We start from the raw sequence: 23,759 nt of genomic DNA, 5'->3' as shown, positions 1-23,759 counted from the left end.
TAAGAACATTGTTTGATTCAGAGTGTATTCTCCCATGCCTTTGTCTTGAAACTTGGCTCTAAGTTCACCTTGTTTAGATGTTGAGGGCTTTAATGACTCAGGATCAACATATGTTGAAGAAGGAGTAGCCTCACGATTGCTAGGAATGATAATCTCAGTATGTGATCTCAAGTTATTGCAATATATGAATGGATTTGGATCACCATTGACCGTTACCTCGACTCCATTATGAGGAAACTTTATGCACTGATGGTATGTTGATGGGACCGCTCTCATTTCATGAATCCACGGACGTCCTAGCAATATGTTATACGTGAGGTCTAGATCCAGGACTTGACAAATCACGTCCTTTGTGACTGGCCCTATTCTTAGTGGTAAGATGACCGTGCCCTTGGACGAACGCTCTTCATCATCATAAGCCTTAATGGTGATTTGGTTCATAGAATTCACAGCTTTGTCAGAATATCCCAATTGTCTGATGGTGCTCAATGTACAAATATTAAGACCTGCTCCTCCATCTATCAGGACTCGTTTTATTCGGTGTTTATGTATGAAGGCTTCAATATGTAGAGGTGCATTATGAGGCTGACTTATGGAGGCGTCATCGGCTTCTGTGAATGTGAGGGAGTGTGGAACGGATAGGTATCCCACCATGGCTTGAAACTGGTCCACGTTCAGATCAGTAGGGATAGCAGTATCTCTCAAGGTTTTGTCAAGGACAGCTTTATGTGCAGGAGATATACGTAAGAGCTCAAGAATAGAGATGAGTGCGGGTGTTTTCCCTAATTGCTCTACAAGATCGTACTCAGGCTTAGTTGACGGAAGATTGGTATTCTTAGTAGAGGTTCCTGGCAATGTGATCTTACCTCGACGGGTTGTAACATGACATTCGGAGGTAGATGTGGACGAAGATCCCACACCTTTTAGGACAATTTTGGGTCTTGGAGAAGAATTCTCAGGATTTTTATTTTTGATAGTAATGGTAGAAATATGATTGTCCATTGAGATGTGATTAATAGTGGAATCATAATTGTAAGATGCTCTGGTGTAATTGGCTTGATCATCTGTGACTTTGCCTTTTCCCTTGTCATGTTTTGAGAATGGTTCCTTAAACACCTCATGCTCTTGGTTAGATGAATGTCCCTCAATCTCAATATCTCCTCTGTCAATGAGATCTTGTACAATGTTTTTCAATCGATGGCAATTACTTGTCTTGTGACCCTTGCTCTTATGAAACTCGCAATATTCATCATCATTCCACCAATTCGGTTTTACCTTTGGTTCATATGGAGGAAAATCTGGGACCGTGATCACCTTGTTTGCTACAAGCTTTTTGAATACTGATTCAAGTGGTTCTCCCAATGGAGTGTACTTCCTTCGTGGTTTAGCAACCGTTTGATTGTTCACTTGATTGTTGGTAGAACTTGATCCAGAAAAGACGAACTTTGGTCTCACTGTGTTGGCATCAACAACACCATCATTAACTGTGTTCTTGTTCTTGTTCCAAAATTTTGGTTTGTCCTTTCCTTTGAAGTCCTCTTTGTTTTCTTTGAATAGTTTGATAACTCCTTGTTCAATCAAAACCTTTTCTGTTGCTAGGCCCTTTTCAATGACATCCTTAAATGTAGACAAACAAGCTTTTCTGAGATCATAACCAATAGCCTTGTTAACATTTTGTGTGAACATTTCCACCATTTGTTTTTGCGGGATTTCACAAGAGCATCTGCTAGCTAAGTTTCTCCATCTTTGTAAAAATGACGCAAAAGACTCTCCTTCTTTTTGTTTCGTATTGCACAAGGTAGTAACTGAGACATCTGTTTCAATGTTGTAAGAGAAATGTTGGATGAATGCCTCTGCCAAGTCGCCCCATGACTTAATACCGGGAGGTAATTGAGAAAACCATTCCATCGCTTGATCTCCTAAGCTCTGTGGGAACAACCTCATTAAGTATGTTTCTTCTGCCGCTACCTCAATGCAAGCTGTGAAGAATTGTCTTATGTGTGCCTTGGGGTCTCCTCTCCCTCTATATTTGTCAAATTTTGGTGTTGCAAAGTGCGGAGGAAACGGAGGCATTGGAATGCTCTTATCAAATGGATAAGGGCATATATCTCTCATAGTATATGTGGGTTTTGATGTGCCCATGTCTTCCACTTTCTTTTGTAGATCTCTAATTTGTTGCTCCAAATTATTTTTGGGAGGAGATGGATTTCTTGTAGCATATCCCATGTTTGAAACACCCATTTGAGGAGGAGCTTGTTGCATATATGGATGATACTGATCGTAGACATGTCCATATGGAGGTCTATATTGTTGCGACATGTATGGAGCACTTGGCATAATTTCTTGTTGAGGGACCCCATATCTGTTTTGTGTATATAAACCATATTCAATAGGCCTTTCATTTTCCATTGTGTTGCCCCCAATTTTGGCATGAGGTCTCCTTGTGTCAAAATTTTGAGGAAGTCCTTGAGTATCCATTTGTCTTGGTTGACCCATATCTTGAGCATGTGTTTGAACATAGGGCCTCCATGATGGTCTTTGAGTGTAAGTATCATGCATTTGAGCTTGTGTATGTGGGATTGCTGGTTTCTGAAGCAAAACTGATGGTGACTCCGGCATCATATTATTGGTTCCTCCACTATTAGGTTGAGTTTGTTGTGAAGGTCTACTTTCCATAAGTTGAGATAAGTCAAAATCATGTGGTATTTTAGCTCCACTTTGTGCCATCATGTTTAGAAAGTATTGACGATCTCTCCTCATTATCTCTTCAACCAATCTATTGAATTGAGGATCCATTATAGATTCTTGTATGTCTGCTGATAGTATTGAAGAATTGTCCACATTATCATTGTGTGTAGCGTTGTGTATAGCGTTTGCGCTTTCCATATTTGGATTGTGTCTATAAACATTCATGTCTGGTAATGTAGTGTGCTCAGGATTGTAGAAGACATCATTGTCATACTCATAAGAACTCATGTTTACGGACCCTTGAGCTTCTTTAGCTTTTCTCCTAGATTTTTGAAGGCGGGTTTCAACCATGAACTAGGTGTTTAGCAATATGTGAGAGACTAGACGAAAATGACAAGAGTATGTAAGACCAAGAGTTGTATGGAATGTAAATGAATCTGAAGTTTACTTGCAATGTCCAAAGTGTAAGACCAAGTATGTATGTTGTAGAGTAGGTGTGACTTCCAAAGAGAGGATAGTTTCTCTTGATGAGGTAAGCTGACCTTGACTCTAAGTAAGACCAAATGAGACCCAAAGGTAAGAAACCTTGATGAGGGACCACTTAGCAAAGTGTTGTTGTATGTAGTGTGTTGACAAAGTATGATGAGGACAAGCAAGTGACCTTTTGACTCAAGTTTAGACAAGTATGAATGTAAAATGAGGTATGAAGCAATGATGGACTATGTAAGACCTTAGAACAGGCTGAATGCTAGATGAAACCTGAAGAGACAACTTAGGAAGCTCAAGTATGCCGAAACTGATTTCTTTGTTTGCTTGACTGTTAAACTTTTCAAATCCTGACACAGACGCCTCTGTATACTTCACAGACGCGGTTTTAAGACACAGACGCTATTCTGTTTGACACAGACGTGATTCTGAGATTTCCTGTTGATGTTTGCTGGGACTGTAACAGTTTTTTTGCAATTGTGGACACAGACGCACCTGTATACTTCACAGACGCGATTTCCAGACACAGACGTGTCTCTGTTCGACACAGACGCTGATAAAAACACAGACGCTATTCTGTACTTCACAGACGCGTTTATCAGACACAGACGCGATTTTAACCGACACAGACGCGTTTCTGCAACCTTAGTGCTATCTTTCCTATCTGTGAATTTGTTTTGCTGTGACCAAATCTGATTTTTCGACTGTTTTTCGTGACAAGAGGACACAGTGTTGATGACCCAATGTTTGCAGACTGTTTAGACTCCAAAAAGTGTGTTGTTTGATGTAAAAAGTTTTTGCATACACTTGAAGACACAAAAGACACAATGTTTTGTTGTTTTGTCTTGATTGTTTGAATGTTTATCATAAGTCAAGCACAATTCTTATGGCTGGCCAGGACAATAATTGTTGATCCCACATGGGGTTTTACCCCCGAGGCTACGCTATTCAGAGCGGATACTTAGATGCTTGACCTCACTGGCTCCACCCTCGGCACTCACTTCTCGGGTCAGCCAAGCATCAGTCCCCATGAAAACTCCCCATGGCGAACTTTGTATCTCTACTAAGAACCGTATGTGTGTGGGCCGCTACCAGAGGTCCGACCTCCTGCCTCAACAACTAGAAGGATTTGGGCATCTAAAACAAAATGGTGCTAGTAAGGGCATCCGCTCGTGTGGCCATACATGCGGCACTTTCAGCTCTGTAAATACAGAAGGCTCCCAGTCGGTAGGGGTTACGCCCTACAAATGATCAAATAAATTTGATCAAACGGGTTTATGGGGAGACATAGTGTCGGTATGAACTAATCAGCACACGTTATTCATAGTTTTCACCATGAATACATTTGATTATAGTGGCTTGGAAGAAGATGGCTTTTCTTTTGCTACCACTTGGGTCGTTCTCTTCTCACTAGTAGTCCTAATGACCACACAGGAAGACAGGCCCTCTAAAGAATAAACAAAAAGAGCCTATTGCTCAAGACACAAAAGACAATGGTTCAATTTTAGTGCACCAATTGAAGTGTTTGCTAAGCTATGAAGACAAGGCACACAATAAAAATTACAAAACCCTAGCTAAGGCCCTGCAACAAAATTGTTAGTAGTTTGGGTTGTTTCAAATGATAACCCCTTCCTGCAAGCACACAAGTTAGGTAAATTTTAGAAAACCCAAAAAGACTTTGTGAAAAGGGGCCTTCAACAAAAACGTATTTGCCTCCAAAGCAAGCTGCACAAACCAGGTTAGCTAGATCTGCAAAGGTTAGCCGAAAATAAACCAGATCTGAAACCCTAAGTACAAAAATCCGAAAACCCAAATCGAAAAACTTGAAAAATTTGCAAAACAGAATGCACAGACGCTGTTATACCAGACACAGACGCGTCTGTCCGACACAGACGCGGTTCTGTTATTCACAGACGCGGTCTCAGAACACAGACGCCTCTTTCTTCTGCAGACGCGATCAGATTGTTCACAGGCGCGATTCGGGATCACAGACGCGACTTTCGGAAACCTGCAAAAAATAAAAATGACAGAAACACAGACGCGATCGAAGATATCACAGACGCTTCTGAAATACAAAAACGCGATCCGAACACTCGCAGACGCGGAAAAAACCTAAAATGTCGTCGAAATCGTCCGATCTGCAACTTCAAAAATGCAAAATCTGCAACAAAAATGTTAAATGCAAAGGGACAAGAGTCCCACCGGGCGTGCCAAAATGTATATGGTGAAAATGGATAACAATAAACAACAATATTGAAAGACTAAAATGGATTCAACCACCAAACCCTAGCCTAACAATGAACAAAGATCCACCATAACATATGAAGATAACCTAAGATAATGCAAAATAACTCAAAAATCACAAAGATTATACCATCACATGTCCACTAGGGTTTTGATCTCCATTCTTCCTATCTCCATTGATCTTGTTTGATATGCTTGCTCTCAGATTTTTGTATGCACAAGAGCTCAACAAAGAACGGAATGTGGTTGCAAGTGGAATTGTAGTGTAGCCAAGTCCTCCAAAATCAGTCATTAGGGTTTGTCAATGAAGAAAGCATCTCCTTAAATAGAAGACACAATGAGAAATGGAGGGTTAAGATTGAGAGGTGTAAAAAGAGAGGTCGGCTAGGATTAGAGGGTAGGTATAAGAAATACCAAAATAATGAAAGAGGTAGGTAGTGTAGGAAATAAGAGATGAATGACATGTGTCATGTGTAGAAAAAGATAATGAATTAATTAAATAAATAAAGATTTATTTAATTAATAGAAGAAGTAGGATAATTAAATGAATAAAATATTTATTTAATTTAGGAAAGGGATAATTTAAATAAATAGATGTATTTATTTAAATGAGAAATAAGGCTAGAAGAGGATAAATGAATTAATTAAATAAATAAAGATTTATTTAATTAATAGAAGAATTAGGCTTAGATAATTAAATAAATAAAATATTTATTTAATTAGACATGACAATTTTGGGTGTCTACAGTTACTAGTTTACCTATTATTATAGGTAATTTTGGCCATTAGTAGACTCTCAAATCATTTAGGCTATATAAATAGAGCTCTTGAGAGTGTAATGGGTATGAATTGTAGGTAGAATATTGAGTCCTAAAAAGTTTACAGATATTTGAGTATATTATACTAATGTGCTTAGTGCAATCTTGAGTATCATTTAAGGAATTGAAGGTGTTGAATTGATGGGCTCTCAGTGGAGCAATGACCTCCAAAGTGACAACTCAAGAGTTGAGTAGCTATTTGATCATGATTGACTATGGAGATGATATGAAATGCATGGTTCAAGAAACTAGATTAACATGCTATGATTAATCCAAATGCTAATTACTAGATAATTGAAATGCAAATTGCCTATAGTAATGATGCCTAAATTGATATGAGATGGGATCCATATTGCTCCAAAATGAGGGGTATTTATAGGAATTCCAAGGCCAAAGCTGAGGTGGCAGGAATCGATGGTCCAGATTTGATTTGAAGATATCAAAGGCCAAGATTGAGGAAGTTGGAGAAGTGGTTGGAGGAAGGGACACTTGTCATCTCTGTGGTGACAAGTGTCAAGGAGCCTTGCTCATGAGAGGGCAAGTGTCTAAGGGAGGAAACATGTGGCAAAAGTGCCATGTGTCTCAAGGAGAGAATATCCACACCATGGGAGGTTAGGATGTGCAAGATAGGGTAGGGTTAATTAGACCCAGGATTAGATTGAATGGGTTAAGTTAGGGGATGGTTAGGTTAGGTGGTTAAAGTTAGGAGTCATGTGCTCATTTAAATTTAGAAATTCAAATAATTAGAAAATGGTAATTAATCTCAACAAACTTGAGTTTGTTAATCTTAATTAGGGATTAGAAGAATTGATTAATATGGAGAGACATTAATTAATCAAAAGGAGGATGTGAGATGAACTATATAAATAAATTTACTAGTAGATGAATAGAGAAATTAATTAAATTGCTTGTGAATTCAATTAATTGGGAAGGGGAATTAATCAAATAACTGCGTATTTAATTAACTATCTTCAGACCATTTTTAGGTGTATACATTTTGCCCGTCTTTGAAGCGATGTGTGACGACGCGTTGGTTCAAAGAAAGCTCAATTGATGATGTTGCTGATTTTGATTGCGATAGGATGCATATTTGATCTTGATTTGATGCGGATTTGGTTTCGATATGATACTGATTTGATTTGGAGATGATAAATCTCGATATGATGTTATTTCGATCTTGGAGATGATAAATCTCGATATGATGCAGTTTCGATTTTAGAGATGATAAATCTCGATATGATGCGGAAACTAAATCAAAGATGCAAACCATAAGCCTTCCTTGAAATGTCCCATTTTCCTCTATTCTTGAGGACCTTGAAAGTGTTGGATTGATGGGCTCTCAGTGGAGCAATGACCTCCAAAGTGACAACTCAAGAGTTGAGTAGCTATTTGATCATGATTAACTATGGAGATGATATGAAATGCATGATTCAAGAAACTAGATTAACATGCTATGATTAATCCAAAAGCTAATTACTAGATAATTGAAATGCAAATTGCCTATAGTAACAATGCCTAAATTGATATGAGATGGGATCCATGTTGCTCCAAAATGGGGGATATTTATAGAAATTCCAAGGCCAAAGCTAAGGTGGCAGGAATCGACGGTCCAGATTTGATCTGAAGATATTAAAGGCCAAGATTGAGGAAGTTGGAGAAGAGGTTGGAGGAAGGGACACTTGTCATCTCTTTGGTGACAAGTGTCAAGGAGCCTTGCTCATGAGAGGGCAAGTGTCCAAGGGAGGAAACATGTGGCAAAAGTGCCATGTGTCTCAAGGAGAGAATATCCACACCATGGGAGGTTAGGATAAGGAGGTCAGGATGTGCAAGATAGGGTAGGGTTAATTAGACCCAGGATTAGATTGAATGGGTTAAGTTAGGGGATGTTTAGGTTAGGTGGTTAAAGTTAGGAGCCATGTGCTCATTTGAATTTAGAAATTCAAATAATTGGAAAATGGTAATTAATCTCAACAAACTTGAGTTTGTTAATCTTAATTAGGGATTAGAAGAATTGATTAATATGGAGAGACATTAATTAATTTAGAATTAATTAATCAAAAGGAAGATGTGAGATGAACTATATAAATAAATCATTTAGATTTATTTACTAGTAGATGAATAGAGAAATTAATTAAATTGCTTGTGAATTCAATTAATTGGGAAGGGGAATTAATCAAATAACTGCGTATTTAATTAACTATCTTCAGACCATTTTTAGGTGTATACATTTTGCCCCTCTTTGAAGCGATGTGTGACGACGCGTTGGTTCAAAGAAAACTTGATTGATGATGTTGCCGATATTGATTCTGATAGGATGCAGATTCGATCTTGATTGGATGCGGATTTGGTTTTGATGTGATACTGATTTGATTTGGAGATGATAAATCTCAATATGATGTTGATTCGATTTTGGAGATGATAAATCTTGATATGATGCGGTTTTGATCTTGGAGATGATAAATCTTGATATGATGCCCTAGACGCTGATTGATAGATATCGATGTGAGGATGCCCCCTCGGGAGATGAATCAGATAATTTTCGAATGATTTTGAATTTTTCGCAATTTTTTGATTTTTTTAAATTTTTTTAAATTTTTGCGATTTGTAAATTTTAATGATTTTCTAATTTTTAGAGTTAATCCGATTCATTTCCCGATAAGAAATCTGAAAATATTGTCCTGCTAGGTAGATTAGTTGATTAGATGATTAACAATAAGTGGAATAAAAATCCCACTTAAATGCCCCATTATGAGTTTAAAAAGGTGAATTCATTTTTCCACTCCTCATTTGTGCACTGCAGTTGTTGGAGAAAAATTGCTCTGGAGAAAGGAAATGGTGATCCCATATCACCAACATAGGTTCGAGCGAGTTCGACGATATGAGCATCCTCTGGCATACGATCCACCAGTACGTACTTCGAGAAAACCCAGCTTTGTTGATTTTTTTTAAAAAAATAGCTATTAGCATTAAAAATCATTTTTTAGCGTTTTCGTTAGATGGGTTTGGAAAAAAAATTGCATTTTTGAGATGGGTTTTTTGAAAAGTGAAAAGGGTTTTTTTCGATTTTTTACAAAATTTTCACTTTGCATCTCAAATTTTTTTTTTTTATTATTCATGCATTTTTTTTAAAAAAAATTTCAAAAAATTTCAAAAATTTGGGTGTGAGAGGGAATAGGCAGGGCGGTGGAGGCGGAGGCCCGCCACGGGCGCCACCGACGCCACCACTGGCGTCGCGGGCACCACTGCGAGCGGCTTGGGCGCCGCGGGCGTTGCGGGCGGCACCGCCGGTGCCTTGGGCGCCAACCCGGGGGGGGCTTATAAATTTTTTTAAAAATTATTTTTTTTATTTTGGGTTTTTCGATTTTTTTTTTTTGCTGTCAATTGGATTTGATTTTTGAAAGGGTAAGATTTGATTTGATTTTTCAATTTTTGATAATGTAAGGTTTGATTGTCTAATTGATAAAATTAGACGCTCCTGATTGATAAATTTGATGATCAGTTCTGATTATCTCGATGCACGTGCGAGATGAGATAAGATTGATAATGACCTCATGATAGATGAGCGTCATTGATAGGGGCCCAATGAGATTTGATAAAAATCTCAATTTGAGCAAAATAGACCGATAAATAGATTTGATAGATAAATCAAGAAACTGATATGATGAGATGATTGGATTGCAGGAGCACTTTACCGTTCTTCAGTCTCGGGAGCATTTTCTGAAGACATGGATGCTGATACCCCGCCTTAGCCAAGCGGAGCGAGATCACATTAGCAGATGTGGTCTGTCTTCCCTTCTTGACATGCCCCGACCCTTGATAAACCGAGGATTACTAATAGCTTTAGCAGAGTGCTGGCATAGTGAACATAACACGTTTCACTTGCCAACTGGAGAGATGACGGTGACACCCGAGGATGTCCACCGAATTTTGTGGATCCCTGTAATGGGTGATTTAGTATATTATGATCTCAGCGAGCGGGGTGGGACAGAGGCACTTTGTCGCATGTTTGAGGATGACGAGATCGGCGGATATGATATTGTGTGACAGGAGATGTTAGAGCTAGGGTATGCCGAGTTACCGACTATGCTTGCTAGATTCATTGGAGGCTTCCTTTGTCCTGATCATAGGTCAAAGGGATTATCTATTGGATGGGGTCATCTGCTTGAGCAAATGGTGACAAAGGGGACCCAATTTTCATGGGGATCATGTATGTTAGCACACTTGTAGCATGACTTGCACCGAGTTGTGTACATGGGATCAGTTGCGTTATCAGTAGGGGTGACTTTGCTTCAGATATGGGCCTGGGAGCATTTACCTATCACATGACCATTGACGGACAGAGAGAGACATGTAGGTAGACCTTATGCTGACGGGTATCCTGGTGTCATTGTCCAGCAAAAGCTGGGAAAATTAGAGTACTGGAGACGGACTTTGGATGACTTGGATATTGTGATATGGAGGTCATACAGGGACTATGAGATTTGGCTCGAGGATGCAGCAGAGATGCCATATGTATTCATGACGCGATATCTAATTAGCTCGACACCTTATGTCATCGAGCGATTCCCTTATATGAGGGTGTTGAGACAGTATGGCAGGATACAGGGGATACCACAAGGTACAACTCATTATGCTCGTCGAAGATTGGATGTGGCTACTCGGGGGCCTTCTATTTCATATGACCATGCCTATGCAGAGTATCGATCATTGGGGCCTATGGATTGGGATTATCTTCTAGGTGTGATGGATAGCGGGATGACACATGAGTATGTCGTGCATTGCATTGTACATAGGTTTCCAAGGTTGACACGTCCGGATGAGCCAGAGCCATTGTTAGATGAGGATGATGAAAGGCCACGAAGCAGAGCTCCTAGACAATAGAGGGATGGTAGAGACATAGATGACAATGGAGATGGAGATGGATATGGAGGGGATGCAGGAGATCAAGGTGTTGGTGATTATGATGGAGGAGATGATGATGGGGGAGATGGGGGAGATGATGATGAGGGAGATAGTCGAGCAGTGGCAGTGGCAGTGACAGGCGCACCAGGAGCTAGCAGTTCTAGATCTGCTAGGGATGTATATACAGATTGGATGGCCCGGGTGGTCAAACGCAGGAGATCAGGTCCAGGGGGTCAGGAGCATCAGGTTCTAGAGCAGGAGGCTCCCCCGGTTGAGCAGGTATCTATGACAGTATCATGAGCTGAGAAGCCACAAGCAGAGGCACCTTGACGGATCCTCATTAGGATGTCGTCACATCAGCAACAGGCTCAGATTACAAACCTGCAAGCTCAGGTTCAGCAGCTAAAGAGTTGACTAGCAGAGAGGGACTCTCAGATGGCCCAGCTAGAGACTCAGATGGCTTCTCTCCTAGTCGAGAGAGATGCAGCTATGGATAGGTGTCGACAGGCCGAGACACAGGTACAGTTGTCAGGAGGGTCTACTTTAGGGAAGAGTGCTCTGAAGATGATGTGCCAGAGGATTCGAGAGGCTGAGTATTACAGGACATTATACTTTACTGTTGTTCCTCCTGAGCGAAGGGCTCCAGGATTTTCACAGCTGAGCAGGAGATCGGGACAGAGCCAGACTGAGAGTCGAGGAGTGACAGGGCCACTTCAGAGAGCTCCCCCAGGTGGGGACTCAGGTACAGGGGTACTAGCTAGTGCTACTCTACTTGCCGCATCAGGACAGAGTTCTGCTCCGCGTCCGAGTGGTCACACTGATATGGGACATTGATCTATTTAAGTACACACCTTTTTCTGATGAGATATTGATGATTCATGCGATGTATATTTTTGATGTATCTCATATATTTTGTGATATCATTGTACCTTGGACATTGGTCTTGTTTTGATGATATGATATGCAGTCGATCCTATTCGTTCTACATGATTTATGAGATGATGGATGCATTCTATTTGATATATGATTATGATATGCAGTTACTTTCATGATGTATGCTTGATGTATACTTTAATTTCTATATGCTTATGAATTCTAGATGATGGATACATGATGATGCAGTATTTACATGATGTATGCAAATGCAAATATGTATGGTGATGCTTATAATTTCTATGTAATGTTTGTGTGATTGCAATGCTTTCTATGTTTATGATATTTTTATTTTTATTTTTCTCATGCATGTTAATATGAGATGGATGCAATGCAATGCAATGGTGTTATTTTATATGATTTAAGATTTGATGAATGTCATGCAATGATCTTATTAAATGAATGAATGAGTTTATGCTTTATATGAATGATGTCTTGATATGCAATGGTTACATGAGATGAACTAACTTATCATGCAGGATGAATGAATTGATTATTTTTGTTATTGTCCAATGTACTCAATCACATAATAAGAGAGATAACACCATGTTAGCTTTGGCCTTGGAAAAGATGAGCATTGTGATCCCATGCAGAATGAAATGCAAATCTATCTTAAAATGCAATGCAATGCAGTGATCGGACCGGTCATGGAGTCATTGCTTTGTTTCATCATTGAGCCTTTAGAATGTGGGAAGTGAGTGCAAACACCAATGGTATAATTGAACCATGATGACCTGAGCACTACTTTCCTGGGTTTTGATATTGCAAGTTAGCACAAGCATCAAGGTATAATTGAACCAAGATGACCAGAGTGTTGCTTGTGTAAAACAGGCAGTATTAACCATTTCTATATCCAAGTCCGAAATATCTTCCATGATATTTTGATGATCATTTTCTTAGACAACTTTGCACATATTAATGATTAATTTATAGATAGCAGATAAGAAAAATATCATGTTCCGTCCTCGTTCCTCTAGTCAAAGACATCTTGGAGTTACTCAGAAATCATGATAGCGAAAATCAAAATAAAATAGTTGAACCATTATTGCCAAAGTGTTAAAATCATGAGTCAAGATATATCATCCATTGATATGTGTTTTGACATGTTTAGATTGATATGTGATAGTTAATGGTTGACAATGTGATCCTATGTTCAATGTTGGATGTGTCTTAGTTTTTCGCTTGACAAGCGTTGTCTGACTGTTGTTCTACCTGCTTTGATTAATCTCAAAATGATCAAAACTTTTTGCCCCCAGCGAGGTTCAGGATTTTGCCCCCAGCCTAGAAACAAGCCTTATTATGATACAATCAATGATCCAAACCATGACGAGAAATCACCTGGGATGCCTGCGTATGTACAAAAGGCTTTATGATATGAACAACAATGATGGAAAAGAATGCAAGCGGAAGAAAGTGCGAACCAATAGATCGCAGAGCTAGCCGACAGATAGCGCCTGTTTGCCAGGTTTTCACCATCTGTTTTTATTGCACTTTTTCTCATATTTGATTTTTTTTTTTGCTTTTTCACTATTTTTGGATTTTCTGCTTTATCACTATTTTTTTGGATTTTTCTACTTTTTCACTGTTTTTGGATTTTTCTGCTTTTTCACTGTTTTTTGGATTTTTCTATTTTTTCATTGTTTTTGGATTTTTCTACTTTTTCACTGTTTTTGGATTTTTCTGCTTTTTCATTGTTTTTTGGATTTTTCTGCTTTTTCACTGTTTTTGGATTTTTCTTCTTTTTCACTGTTTTGGGATTTTTCTGCTTTTTCACTATTTTTGGATTTTTTAGACATAAAACTTCTTCAGATGCATGCTATTGATGGGTTCCTCGAGTTGATCTTCATCTTGTGTTGATAGTTGATATGCCCTTAACCCAAATATTGTTGTGACCACAAATGGACCTAACCAGTTTGATTCAAATTTTCCCTTCTTTTCTCGATCTGACTGGTTTCATGGATTTTCCTTTAGTACTAGTTCTCCCACTTGAAATATTTGTGGTTTGACCTTGTGATTATAACTTCGACGCATTCTTTGCTGATATACCTTTAAATGGTCAAAGGCATTTTGTCTTCGTTCCTGGATTAGTTCTAACTCTTGTAGTCTAGACACTCTTTGTTCCTCATCTGGGATTAGTCCTTTTAGTGATACATGTAGAGAGGGAATCTCTACTTCGATAGGCAATATGGCTTCTGATCTATATACAAGAGAGAAAGGTGTGGAACCTATTGGTGTGCGGATACTGGTGCAGCAGGCCTAGAGAGTACGGTTTAGTTGAATATGCCAATCTTTCCCAGCATCGTTCACTGTCTTTTTGAGGATTTTCAGAATAGTTTTGTTAGATGCTTATGCTTGCCCATTCCCCCATGGACAATAGGGTGTGGAGAATCTGTGCTGGATCTTAAACTTCTCACATAGCTCTTGTACATCCTGATTCTTGAATGGTCGCCCATTATCAGTGATAATGGTCATTGGTATTCCATAGCGATAGATGATGTAATTCAAGATGAATGCAACAATTTGTTTTCCTGTGATATTTGTGAGAGGTACTGCCTCGATCCATTTTGTAAAATATTCTATAGCTACAAGGATGAATTTGTGACCATTTGATGAAGAAGGATTTATTTTTCCTACTAGATCAAGACACCATTGACAAAAAGGCCAAGATGTTGCCAAAGAATGAAGTTCTTGTGCTGGTGCATGGATCAAATTCTCATGGATCTAACGTTGTTTGCACATTCTAGCTATCTGAAAAGACTCTCATTCCATAGTCAGCCAATAATAGCCCAAGCGTATGAGTTTTTTCGAAAGGGTAAGACCACTTGAATGAGTGCCACAAATGTCGTTATAGACTTCCTTTAAGGCCTTCTTAGATTCTTCTTGTTCGAGACATCTTAAAAGAGTACCGTCTAGACCTCATTTAAATAGGGTATCCACGACAACAGTATAATGGGAGGATTGGTGGATAAAGTTTCTCTTTTGATTTTTCGATAAGTCAGGTGGTAAGATGTTATCTTTGAGGTATGTGTAAGTTTGGCCATAGCGGGAAGAATCGTGTCCAATAAGTTGATAGATGGTTTGGGAATCAGGACAATTATGAGAAGGGTAAAGCAACTCTTCAACCAGGAATTCATAACGCTCTTGATTTTCTTGTGTTTGTAATAGAGAAGCAAGTGTTTCCATGGCATTTGCTGCTTTGTTATCATTTCTTGGAATTTGTTCAAAAGTGATCTCAACAAAATATTTCTTGAAGTCATCCACCATCTTTTTGTAAGGCATGAGTTTGCCATCTTTTGTTTGATACTCATCGTTGATTTGATTGATGACGAGCTGAGAGTCTCCAAAGACCTGAAGTTGTGTAATGTTCCATTCCACAGCCATTTTGATACCTGTAACCAAAGCTTCATACTCTGCGGTGTTGTTGGTGCATGGGAAGCTTAATTTGTATGCTTTCAGAATTGTATGACCTTGTGGTGTGATAAATAGAATTCCTGCTCCTGATCCATGTTGTGTATATGAACCATCAAAGTATAGTTGCCAAGCTTTTGTTGTGACTGTTAGGATATTAGCATCAGGAAACTCAATCTATAGAGGATGATCATCTTGAAGTGGTGCCTCAGCTAGTTGGTCTGTGATGACTTGTCCCTTGATAGCTTTTCTATCTACATATTCAATATCAAACTCACTTAGGATCATGATCCATTTTGCTAGTCGTCCTGTCAATGTTGCCTTGCTGAGCAAATATTTCAATGGATCGATTTTAGTTATCAATTTGATGGAGTGAGACAGTAGATAGTGTCTTAATTTTTTAGAAGCAAAAACTATCGCCAAGCATGCTTTTTCTGTTGGGGAATAGTTGAGCTCGTATCCCACTAGTGTTCTACTGATGTAGTAGATGGCTTGCTCTTTTCCTTCATTATCTTGTTGTGCAAGCAAAACTCCTAATGATACTTATGTGGTCGATACATAGAGCAATAACAGCTTGTCTGGAATTGGTGACATTAGAACGGGTGGTTGCATGAGATATGCCTTGATCTTGTTGAATGCATCCTCACATTGATGGTCCCATTTGAAATGAACATTTTTATGCAATAGATGGGTAAATGGTTGACATTTATTTGCTAGTTGAGCCACAAATCTTCTGATTGACTGAAATCTTCCCTGTAGTGATCTGAGTTGACTTATGTTCTTGGGAGATGCCATTTCCATGATTGCTTTGACCTTAGCTGGATCTACTTCGATACCTCTAGCTGAAACAATGTATCCCAATAGCTTTCCTAAAGTGACACCAAAGGCACATTTCTTAGGATTTATCCGTAGCTTATACTGTTCTAACCAATCAAAGATCTTTTCCAGTATTTCAATATGTTCTTCTCTGTTGTATGATTTTGCCAAGATGTCATCCACGTAGTCTTCCATGAACGTATGCATCATGTCATGAAATATCGTTGTCATAGCTCTCTGATATGTGGCACCTGCGTTCTTTAGTCCAAAAGGCATGACGTTCCAGTAGAAAGTACCCCACGGACATGTGAAAGCTGTTTTTTCTTGATCTTCAGGTGCTATTTTAATCTGATTGTATCTGGAGAAACCAACCATTAGCGAAAACATGGAGTGTCCAGCTGTTAAGTCTACAATGATGTCAATGTTAGGCAAAGGAAAGTCATCCTTTGGACATGCATTATTAATATCTCTAAAGTCTGTGCATACTCTGATACTTTTATCTGGCTTTGAAACAGGAACAATGTTTGATACCTATTGAGGATATGCTATAGGTTTGATGAATCCGACATCCAGTAATTTTTTTAGTTTTGCTTTAAACAAGAGAGCAATATGTGGATGCATCTTTCTTAATTTTTGTTTGATGAAGAAGGATTTATTTCTAGGAGCTCTATGTCGTAGCCTCTCATCATCCTCATCTAATAATGGCTCTGGCTCATCCGGACGTGTCAGCCTCGGAAACTTGTGTACAATGCAATGCACATCGTACTCATGTGTCATCCCGCTATCCATCACACCTGGAAGATAATCCCAATCCATAGGCCCCAATGATCGATACTCTCCGCAGGTATGGTCATATGAAATAGAAGGCCCCCAAGTAGCCACATCCAATCTCTGACGAGCATAATGAGCTATATCCTGTGGTATCCCCTGTATCCTGCCATACTGTCTCAACACCCTCATACAAGGGAATCGCTCGATGACATAAGGTGTCGAGCCAATCAGATATTGTGTCATGAATACATATAGCATCTCCATTGCATCCTTGGGCCAAATCTTGCAGTCTCTGTATGGCCTCCATATCACAGTATCTAGGTCATCCAAAGTCCGTCTCCAGTACTCTAATTTGCCCAACTTTCGTTGGACAATGACACCAGGATACCCGTCAGCATAAGGTCTGCCTACAGGTCTCTCTCTATCCGCTAATGGTCGTGTGATAGGTAAATGCTCCCAAGCCCACATCTGAAGCAAAGTCACCCCTGCTGATAACGCAGCTGATCCCTGGTACACAACTCGGTGCAAGTCATGATACAAGTGCGCTAACATACATGATCCCTATGAAAATCGAGTCCCGTCTATCACCATTTGCTCAAGCAAACGACCCCATCCAACAGATAATCCCTTTGACCTATGATCAAGACAAAGGAAGCCTCCAATGAATCCAGCAAGCACAGTCGGTAACGTAGCATACCCTAGCTCTAACATCTCTTGCCACGCAATATCATATCCGCCGATCTCATCATCCTCAAACACGCAACAAAGTGCCTCTGTCCCAACCTACTCGCTGAGATCATAATATACTAAATCACCCATTATAGGGATCCGCAAAATTCGGTAGACATCCTCGGGTGTCACCATCATCTCTCCAGTCGGCAAGTGAAACGTGTTATGTTCACTATGCCAGCACTCTGCTAAAGCTGTCAATAATCCCCGGTTTATCAAAGGTTGAGGCATGTCAAGAAGGGAAGACAGACCACATCTGCTAATGTGATCTCGCTTCGCCTAACTAAGGCGGGGTATCAGCATCCATGTCTTCGGGAAACGCTCTCGAGACTGAAGAACGCTAAAGTGCTCCTGCAATCAAATCACTTCATCATATCAATTTCTTGATTTATCTATCTATCAAATCAATCAATCTATCGGTCTATTTTGCTCAATTGAGATTTTTATCAAATCTCATTGGGCCCCTATCAATGACGTTCATCTATCATGAGGTTATTATCAATCTTATCTCATCTCGCACATGCATCGAGATAATCAGAACTGATCAACAAATTGAAAAATCAAGAGCGTCTAATTTTATCAATTAGATAGCTAATCAAATCTTACCCTATCAAAAATCGAAAAATCAAATCAAATCTTACTCTTTCAAAAATCAAATCTAATTGACAGCAAATTTGAAGAATCGAAAAATCGAATCAACTCATCGAAATCAAAAAACGCGAAAATCATCAACCAATCGTCAAATTGAAATAAAAAATCACAAAAAATCATCAACCAATCATCAAATTGAAATAAAAAATCGCGAAAAAATCATCAACCAATCGTCAAATTGAAATAAAAAATCGAAAAAAAATAATCAAAATCATCAAAATCGAAAAATCGTCAAAAATCGGAAAATCGTCAAAAACCAAAAAAATCGAAAAATCATCAAAAAATTTCCGAAAATCAAGTCAAAATCATCAAAACCGAAAAAATAAAAAAATAGAAAAAACCCCAAAAATAAAAAAAATCAGAAAACCGAAAAAAACAAAAAAAAAAAGTTCCCACCCCCCCCCAATTGGCGCCCGTGGCGGGCCTCCGCCTCCGCCTCCACTGCCCCGCCTTTTCCCTCTCCTGCCCAAATTTTTGAAAATTTTCAAAAATTTCAAAAATTGAAAAATGCACGAATAATAAATTTTTGAGATGCAAAGTGAAAATTTTGTAAAAAACCGAAAAAACCCATTTCACTTTTCAAAAAACCCATCTCAAAAATGCTATTCTTTTCCCAACCCATCTGATGAAAACGCTAAAAAATGATTTTTTATGCTAACAACTAATTTTTTAAAAAAATCAACAAAGTTGGGTTTTCTCGAAGTACGTATCGGTGGACCATATGCCGAAGGACGTTCATATTGCCGAACTCGCTCGAACCTATGCTAGTGATACGGGATCGCCATTTCCTTCCTCCAGATCAATTTTTCTCCAACAACTGCAATGCACAAATGAGGAGTGGAAAAATGAATTCACCTTTTTAAACTCATAATGGGGCATTTAAGTGGGATTTTTATTCCACTTATTGTTAATCATCTAATCAACTAATCAACCTGGCTGGACAATATTTTCAAATTTATTATCGGGAAATGAATCGGATTGACTCTAAAAATCAGAGAATCATTAAAATTTACAAATCGCAAAAAATTCAAAAATTTCAAAAAAAAAAAAAATCGCAAAAAATTCAAAATCATTCGAAAATTATCCGATTCATCTCCTAAGGGGGCATCCTCACATCGATATCTATCAATCAGCGTCTGGGGCATCATATCGAGATTTATCATCTCCAAGATCAAAACTGCATCATATCGAGATTTATCATCTCCAAAATCGAATCGACATCATATTGAGATTTATCATCTTCAAATCAAATCAGTATCACATCAAAACCAAATCTGCATCTAATCAAGATCGAATCTGCATCTTATCAGAATCAATATCAGCAACATCATCAATCAAGTTTTCTTTGAACCAACGCATCGTCACACATCGCTTCAAAGAGGGGCAAAATGTATACACCTAAAAATGGTTTGAAGATAGTTAATTAAATACGCAGTTATTTGATTAATTCCCCTTCCCAATTAATTGAATTCACAATCAATTTAATTAATTTCTCTATTCATCTACTAGTAAATGATTTATTTATATAGTTCATCTCACATCCTCCTTTGATTAATTAATTCTCAATTAATTAATGTCTCCCCATACTAATCAATTCTTCTATTCCCTAATTAAGATTAACAAACTCAAGTTTGTTGATATTAATTACCATTTTCCAATTATTTGAATTTCTAATTTCAAATGAGCACATGGCTCCTAACTTTAACCACCTAACCTAACCATCCCCTAACTTAACCCATTCAATCTAATCCTGGGTCTAATTAACCCTACCCTATCTTGCACATCCTAACCTCCTTATCCTAACCTCCCATGGTGTGGATATTCTCTCCTTGAGACACATGGCACTTTTGCCACATGTTTCCTCCCTTGGACACTTGCCCTCTCATGAGCAAGGCTCCTTGACACTTGTCACCATAGAGATGACAAGTGTCCCTTCCTCCAACCTCTTCTCCAACTTCCTCAATCTTGGCCTTTGATATCTTCAGATCAAATCTAGATCGTTGATTCCTACCACCTCAGCTTTGGCCTTGGAATTTCTATAAATATCCCCCATTTTGGAGCAACATGGATCCCATCTCATATCAATTTAGGCATAATTACTATAGGCAATTTGCATTTTAATTATATAGTAGTTAGCATTTGGATTAATCATAGCATGTTAATCTAGTTTCTTGAATCATGCATTTCATATCATCTCCATAGTCAATCATGATCAAATAACTACTCAACTCTTGAGTTGTCACTTTGGAGGCCATTGCTCCGCTGAGAGCCCATCAATCCAACACCTTCAAGGTCCTCAAGAATAGAGGAAAATGAGACATTTCAAGGAAGGCTTATGGTTTGCATCTTTGATTTAGTTTTCAATTAAGCTTTTCAATTACATCTTATTGTCTCATTATATGTGTATGTTTCTTATACTAACAATATTTTTAGCATCACACCTACAATAATGATGGATAAATCTTTCAGATCTAGAGGCTTCCAAAGAACAAGAGTTATATATTGCAAGAAAGTTGGTCATGATGAGCATCGTTGCCACTTGGAAGCATAATAAGAATCAATCGTAGATAGGGTCTCAAGTCTTAAAGAGTGCAAATATTTGAGTATGCTCTACTCATGCGATTAATGCAATCTCAAGTATTAGAAAAAAATGTGGTGTATATGTATGTAATGTTGTTTTAAGGTATTAATAAATAGAAGCTCTAGCCATTTGACTGCCAACCTCCATTTCTATTTATGCCTACTTTAACCTAGCCACGTGACCTCTAAATATAAAATGATATCACTCCTTCATAGCTATTTTTCTTTTACTCTTTGTTCATAGATACTTTTAGTAGTTGTGTTCAAACATATTCCAAATTTGTCATATGCTACCATGCTTTATTTATTTATTGCAAATTTCTAGATGGAAAACTCATTATGAGGAGAGTATTGAAATCATCATCCTAACCTTGTACCTTTTTATGATTGTCTTAATATTTAGAAGTTCATGTTTACAGCTTGTTTTACTTTGGTGTGCACACCTGCATAGTGGTTCACATGCAAGTCAAAGTGGAGGTGAAATATTATGGTGAATTTTGGATACCTTACACTTTCTCCTTTCTGTTTGACCTCATTATGACTTATTTCTCCTAATTGAAATGACTAGCATACAAGTGACCTTTTTTTGTCAAAAAGATGGCAAATCCCACGAGCCTTGATTGATTATGAATTCACACATCTCAAGAATTGGTCCTAGTAAGTAAATTTATTCTTTAAACTAGGTAAATCCCACAAGCCTTGATTGTTTATGACCTCACATATCCCAAGGGATTGATACCAATATGTAGAAAATCTTGATTCCTTAATGTACATTAAATTAAATCCATAATTGTACGTCGGTGGCAAACAATAATTGATGTGAATATGATATCATATCACTTGCTAGATAAACAAATATTCTTGAAATTAAATATAAATGCAATTATACTTCAACTTAAATGGAGTACATCCTTTACATTATTTAAAAAAATAAATTCTAATGATGAATTTAGTCATAATTTTTAATATTTTGAGAGGTTTTATAATAAAATTATTTTTATAATTTGTTAATATTAGAGGGTGCTCAAATAAATGGTAGATGAATAATGAATCTCTTTTAGCTATTAGTCAAGAAGTAATGGACATCCACATTATGAGGATATTCAATAACATTGTTTTATAAGGGTTCCCAAGAGATTAGACAACCAACCTAACAATAAATCTTTTTAAAAGTGGCGACATTAATAGCCCCTCCAATTATAAGACCATAATATTCAAACCTTTATTTGTGAAGTTATTTGGTAGTATGGTTGTTCAAATAGAATTGACAAATGGAGAGAAGGAAAAGAAAAGTGAGCAAAAAGTCAGGTAGGTTTAGGCCTAAGCACTCTATGGTTGATCGTGGAATCACTATGAGACACACCATTGTCAAAGTTTGGGACGAAAGGGAAGATTCTTTTTATTGTTTTGTTGACTTCAAAAAATATTTTGATACAATTTTACAAGGAAAAGCTATGGAATGGAATGAAAGAACTTTGAATTCATATGCATTTCAAAGTGACTATTCATAGGCTTTATGAAGAAGTTAAATTCAAAATCATAACTTTGACAAGCATTTTAAAAAGTTTTAGGAGTGACAGTGGGGTCAAACAAGGGTTCTCCTTATCTTTTACACAATTTGATTTATATATTGACAATCTTGAAGAGTTGTTGAATTGGTAAGGGGGAAACAATGTCCATTTGAGAGAGTTTGCAATAAAGCTTCTTTTATATGTGGATGACCTTATTTTGATTGGTAAATCAACTCATAGGTTGCAAGAGCACTTATATGCTCTTTTTGTAGAGTAGTGGAGATGCAAGTTAATACCAACAAGAACCAAATCATTATTGTTTCTAATAGTAGAAAGAAGAATCAACACAGATTCTACTTCGAAGACAACACTCTTGTAATAGTAATTTAGTACATATACCTTGGGATTGACTTCAACAACAAGCTTAGATGGGAGGGCTACAAAAAGAAGGGAGCTTTGGGAGGGTGGAAAGATTTACATGCTCTCCAAAATAGATGTTGAGAGGTAGAGTTATGGGATTGGAAAACCTTTTTGATTCTTTTTGAGCTTTAGTGCTTCTGGTGGTACTCCATGGGTGTGAATTGTGAGTTAATAGCAACTTAGACTCAAAGTGGAAATAAATTGAGAGAGTATGAGAGTGCTTGATCACAAGCAAGTTTATAATAAGAGGTTCAATTCCATATGAGTTTATGTTAGAGTGCAATATGGGTGGCTCTTTATTGAAGCAATTGGTATGATGCATCTTATAAGTTATTTAAAAAGAATTGAACAAATGGAAGTTTGTAGATGGCCTTAAGTTGTTCTAAATGACACCATGAGCAAAAGAAAAATGACATGGATAAAACAAAGCAACAAGTGGATGAGAAAATGAAATATATACTTGAATGCTTGCCCCAAAAATAACAAAGAGTTAAAAGCTTTTGTTTTAGACAATTTCAACAAGCATATATGGGGTAATGTGCTACAAAGAAAAAAAAGTATTATCTTGAAGAAATCAACCCAACATACAACCATCAATAAAAATGTACATAGCAATTAATATTTTGTGGAGAGCCAAGATTCTTGTTGCTCAATTAAGAACCAAATCTCATCAAATCTAATGTAAAATGAAGGGTAAAAAAGATCTAAAGAAATGTAAAAATAAAATATGTATATTTTTTGTAATACCAGATAATGAAATCGTTAAAAAACACTTTATTAGAATGTGATGCCTTCGACAAAC

Source organism: Cryptomeria japonica, chromosome 10, assembly GCF_030272615.1.
Source record: "Cryptomeria japonica chromosome 10, Sugi_1.0, whole genome shotgun sequence".
Classification (NCBI taxonomy): Eukaryota; Viridiplantae; Streptophyta; class Pinopsida; order Cupressales; family Cupressaceae; genus Cryptomeria; species Cryptomeria japonica.
Note: the sequence above shows the minus strand (reverse complement) of the source record.